The sequence below is a fragment of the Alligator sinensis genome, unplaced genomic scaffold (assembly GCF_000455745.1).
Source record: "Alligator sinensis unplaced genomic scaffold, ASM45574v1 scaffold1679_1, whole genome shotgun sequence".
NCBI lineage: Eukaryota > Metazoa > Chordata > Crocodylia > Alligatoridae > Alligator > Alligator sinensis.
Window position 1 is genome coordinate 6,354 of NW_005843784.1, and position 5,995 is coordinate 12,348.

A 5,995-nucleotide genomic window follows, 5' to 3' on the forward strand; every position below is an offset into this window, starting at 1 on the left:
GTTTTCTGTCCTGGTTATAGGTTAACTCCTATTTGTCTGTTGTCTTCTCTGCTTCTTCCTCTGGAGGCAAAAAGGACAAGACAGAAACGGGATGTAAGTCAGCGCGATGGAAGATGGGTCTGCAGGCCCCAATTTCTCTCCCTCTTTTACCCTTACCTGGACCTGTGGCCGCTGTCCTCTGTCCGCAGAAAGTGGGGAGGGCAGACGTCTGCGGGCTCGGCTGCTGACATCTGGGCCAGCCAGGAGCAGAGTGCGACGGGCCAGGACTCCGGACAGAAGTGCTAGGATGGCACCATGAAGGTGACCCGACACCGGCAACCCTGCTTACAGGGCGGTGCTACCTGCACACAGCTGGCTATGGGGCATGAAGCCCAGGGAAAACCTGTAAAGCCCTGAATGCCAGCTGACGGGTGCCTCAGGTGGTCTCAATCAGGGCTCAAAGCAGCCCCGTGTCTGGGGACACAAAGGCCATGACTTCAGCCTCCCATCACGGCTGCCACAGAGCCCAAAGGGCTAAAGGAGGCCTCCTCCCCCAAAATCAGAGGGGTTGGGGGGGCACAACCCTGATTACAGGGTGCGAGAGGAGACCATCTCAATGGTGCCAGGAGCAGCAGAGCAGAGACCTGGACCTGAGTTACAGGAAGGTCACGAAGCCTCAGGGGTCCCAGCGCACCCAGCATCCTCCACAAGCCTGCAACCTTCCCTGCAGTCTGCGGGGATCATCTGTGGCCAACCTCACCGAGTGGGACGAGAGCCGACAAGGGGGCCTGGACCCTGCTTACAGGCTGCAGGCCGGGGTCGGGGGCGCAGAGGAACAGTTGACCAAGTGCCAGGGCACTGGTCCCCAGGGACTCGGGTGGAGAATACGTGGCTGTCTCTCAAGGAGGGCAGGAACTGCAATCGAGCTAGCAAGTGCCCAAAGCAACCCAAAAAGAGGGGACCTAAGGCCTGTACCCTGACATACAGGGAGGCCGTGTGCCCAAAAGTATTAGACAGGGGGCCTAACGCTCCCCGAGACCAAAAGGCCTGGAAATCTGTCCCCCTAGGTATGGAGGTGGGAGGAGAAGGCTACGAGGATGCATCTCGCCCCTTTCCCAGCACTGGGAAGAAAATTAAGTACGCTGCAGCGATTTTAACAACAAAAAGAAAATAACAAACGCTTTCGCTCCCAGGCACTCCTCTCTCTCGCTCTCCACACACTGACACGGGAAAAAGTGTTCCCAGGCTGGAAAGGAGCTCGATGCTGCAAACTGCTTGACCTCGAACCTTACACTGAAAATCCTCCTCCGCTCCCAGGGGGCGACAAGGCAGACACCGGCGCCCTCGTTACAGGGCCCGGCCCGGCCCGGCCCGGCTGGCTAGTCAGGCTGCCCACGGGGGGCAAAAGGGAGAGGAGGCCCACAGCCCTGCTTACAGGGGGGGCTGTCAGGCCTGGCAAAGGACAGAGCTGTTCTCAAAGGCACACTGTGACCTGGACCCTGCTTACAGGGCAGTCCACAGCTCTGCTAAAGCCAGCCCTGCACCAAAAGACATGAGACTCACACCCTCCTTACAGGGCACGGTCCATCTCACTAGGCACACTGTCCACAGAGGGCAAAAGGGAAAGGCCCAAGGCCCTGCTTGCAGGGGGGCCCACAGCCAGACCAAGAACAGAGCTGCCCTCAAAGGCACAGAGACCTGTACCCTGTTTACAGGGCGGTCCACAGCTCTGCACAATCTGGGATTCGCACCCTCCTTACAGGGCACAGTCCATCTCACTAGGCACACTGTCCAGAGGGCAAAAGGGAAAGGCCCAAGGCCCTGCTTGCAGGGGGGCCCACAGCCAGACCAAGAACAGAGCTGCCCTCAAAGGCACAGAGACCTGTACCCTGTTTACAGGGCGGTCCACAGCTCTGCACAATCTGGGATTCGCACCCTCCTTACAGGGCACAGTCCATCTCACTAGGCACACTGTCCAGAGGGCAAAAGGGAAAGGCCCAAGGCCCTGCTTGCAGGGGGGCCCACAGCCAGACCAAGAACAGAGCTGCCCTCAAAGGCACAGAGACCTGTACCCTGTTTACAGGGCGGTCCACAGCTCTGCACAATCTGGGATTCGCACCCTCCTTACAGGGCACAGTCCATCTCACTAGGCACACTGTCCAGAGGGCAAAAGGGAAAGGCCCAAGGCCCTGCTTGCAGGGGGGCCCACAGCCAGACCAAGAACAGAGCTGCCCTCAAAGGCACAGAGACCTGTACCCTGTTTACAGGGCGGTCCACAGCTCTGCACAATCTGGGATTCGCACCCTCCTTACAGGGCACAGTCCATCTCACTAGGCACACTGTCCAGAGGGCAAAAGGGAAAGGCCCAAGGCCCTGCTTGCAGGGGGGCCCACAGCCAGACCAAGAACAGAGCTGCCCTCAAAGGCACAGAGACCTGTACCCTGTTTACAGGGCGGTCCACAAGACACCGGCGCCCTCGTTACAGGGCCCGGCCCGGCCCGGCCCGGCTGGCTAGTCAGGCTGCCCACGGGGGGCAAAAGGGAGAGGAGGCCCACAGCCCTGCTTACAGGGGGGGCTGTCAGGCCTGGCAAAGGACAGAGCTGTTCTCAAAGGCACACTGTGACCTGGACCCTGCTTACAGGGCAGTCCACAGCTCTGCTAAAGCCAGCCCTGCACCAAAAGACATGAGACTCACACCCTCCTTACAGGGCACGGTCCATCTCACTAGGCACACTGTCCACAGAGGGCAAAAGGGAAAGGCCCAAGGCCCTGCTTGCAGGGGGGCCCACAGCCAGACCAAGAACAGAGCTGCCCTCAAAGGCACAGAGACCTGTACCCTGTTTACAGGGCGGTCCACAGCTCTGCACAATCTGGGATTCGCACCCTCCTTACAGGGCACAGTCCATCTCACTAGGCACACTGTCCAGAGGGCAAAAGGGAAAGGCCCAAGGCCCTGCTTGCAGGGGGGCCCACAGCCAGACCAAGGACAGAGCTGCCCTCAAAGGCACACATAGACCTGCACCCTGCTTACAGGGCGGTCCAGAGCTCTGCACAATCTAGGCCTGCACCAGGGGCACGGGACTCGCACCCTCGTTACAGGGCACGGTCCGTCTGACTAGTCAGACTGCCCAAAGGGGGCAAAAGGGAAAGGCCCAGAGCTGCCCTCAAAGGCACATTGAGACCTGGACCCTGCTTACAGGGTGGTCCACAGCTCTGCGCAATCTAGCCCTGCACCAAGAGACGTGGGACTCGCACCCTCCTTACAGGGCGGCCCAGCTGTCTGGATGTGGCGTGCCAGGCAGAGATGCATGAAAAAGGACAGGTGCCTGGACACAGGGATTGGAGAGGAGGCCACAGGCTTCAACCCAGACCACGGGAAAATCATCAAGCTCTGGAGTCTAAAGAGTTGGCTGCCACCCCACGAGACTCGGCTCCGGTCTGCAAGGCCGTCCTGCGGCACAACGCTGCAGACTGCTCCGGCTGTCTAAGGCCAGTGGAAGGAGGCTACGTCCACCCTGCTTACAGGGGCTCCTCTCCGACTGGCCGGGAATAGCAGTGGACTTTGACTCCCAATTACAGGACGTCCAGCGCTAGACGTTTTTTCTCATGTTAGAAAGAAGCACACATCCCACTTATGGGTTGCTGTGCAAATGGCAGCCAGGTCTGACAGTTGGCCTCAACTGATTACAGGGTGGGGCTGTACTGTGCAAGACCACTAACCAGATCCATGGCCTTTACAAACATGGTGGTGGGGACACACCTTGATTACAGGGCTGTCCACCTTCCACCTGACTGCTGCAAAAGTGCAACAACATCAAGGGCACAGACTCGTTTCTGAGTCACAGGGAACTCGCCCAAAGGCTCACAAAGCCCGAATTTGGCTAAGACATGATTGAGACCTAAAGGCAGGGAGGCCGTTCTGTCCAGAGTCCCTTTCCTTCACATCCCATTTCTCTGACTGGCTTTTCTCCTACCTCGCCTCTTCCCCGCTGCTTTCCCCATCCGCGTCTCCTTCCGGTTCTTCCGAGGCCTGCAAGAACAGAGACCGAGATGAGCTATAAGCAAACAGAGCTAGAGCATACATCTAGTGGCCTAAACTCTTAATGCACTTAGTATCCTCTGGAAACTTGCAACCTCTCCCATAACGCACAGGCAATACCTCTGGCCAACCTCATAAAGTAACCTCAGACAAGCAATAAAGGCAGGGTTGCCTAGATATTGCTCCCAGACTTGGGGCACAGGAAATCCCATCCCAAACCTTCCAAATCCCAGGTGTGCAACTTAGCAATGAAACCCGTGGGATGGACACTCCCCGTGCGCAATTTCTCTCACCTTTACCTCCTGTTTGGCTGGCCTGGCCTTCTTCCCTCCTGGTCAGCTCGCTGCTGCTCGCCTGCCGTCCCGTCTGCTTGTCCTTCCTGGGGCGATGCGCATCGACCCTCAAAGGGGACCGGTTTCGCGGGATTCGGGGCTGCAGCCTCAGGTGGCCGGTCCAGTCAAGCGATGTGTTCCATCAATCCCTTATCAGCAAGGGATTCAGCATCCTGGATGACCAGCTTGGGCACACTCAGCACGCAGTGGTTACAAGGGAACCACTGCAGAAATTAAAGGGGGCAGCGGGTGGGGAAACTTGGATGTGAAGTAACAGGAAAGAAGATTAGAGAAACAGCGCAGCGGGGAAGGATGAACTTGGAGGTGAAAGGCACCAGACACCAAGGAGGTGCCTGGCAGATCAATTTTATTTGTCCATTAAATAGCAGGCCAGCTCAAATCAGCTTTTCTGTGGTCTTCTCTGCTTCTTTCTGGAGGCAACCCACGTGGGTTGACCTCTGAAGGCGATCTGCTTCATGTGATTCGCAGCTGAAGCTTCAGGTGACCGATGCAACCGGCAGCAAAGATGGGCGACGTCTCCCACTAATCCCTTTTCAGCAAGGGATTCAGCATCCTGGGTGGCCAGCCCGTAGGCACTCGGCACACAGTGGTCACAAGAGGACCACTGCAGAAACGAAAGCAGGCAGTGGGCGGGGAAACTTGGAGGTGAAATAACAGGAAAGATTAGAGAAACAGCGCAGCGGGGAAGGATGAACTTGGAGATGAAAGGCACCAGGCACCAAGGAGGTGGCTGGCAGATCAATTTTATTTGTCCATTAAATAGCAGGTCAGCTGACACCTGCTTCTGTTGTCTTCTCTGCTGGTTTTCTTTGGCAGCGCCCCGTGTGCTCGTGCTTCCCCATGGGATGGCCTTGAGAGGGCACAAGCCCCCTCAAGTGACCACCAGTGCTTGACCACCCATAGAGCTAGGCAGCACTACACCATAGCTCGGGCTTGGGGGTGTGAAAGACTGTCAGTGCTTGACCCTTTTGCGAGCAGGGCAGCACCACACCGCAGCTCGGCAAGATGACCCCTAGAGCAGACAGCGGCGACCTCCAGGCCTTTGCCCGCTGCAGCCCCAAGTGACGCCTTAAGGAGGGGCCACGGGCCAAGCCCGATGGACCTGGCCTGCTGCCCCCCCCCCCAAAGACCTTAAGTGAGAACTACAGGGGTTCAGACCAGACCCACTGCCAACCCGAATGGTACCTTAAGGGAGGACAGCGGGGGCCTACGGACCTTGCCGCTACCCCCCCAAATGACACCTTAAGGGAGGACTGCGGGGGCCCTCCAGCCCTCCCCACTGCTGGCCCAAACATTGCCTTAAGAGAGGACCGCGGGCAGAGACAAACCAACCCTGCCCGCCACCCCCCCAAATGACGCCTTAAGGGGGCAGTGGAGCTGGCTACGAACCTGAGCCTCCGCCCCCCGCTGAATGACACCTTAAGGGAAAGCTGCAGCCGAGGCCCAGGGACCTCGCCCACTGCCCCCCGAATGGTGCCTTAAAGGGAAGGAACGGAAACGTGCAAGCCCGGCCGCTGCCCACCCCGCGGGTCACCGGTGCTTGACAGGAACTACGAGCCACGCAGCACCCACGTGGCTCGGGACGTCACTCCCCACAGCCTTTCACCGCCCCGGGCCTGCAGAG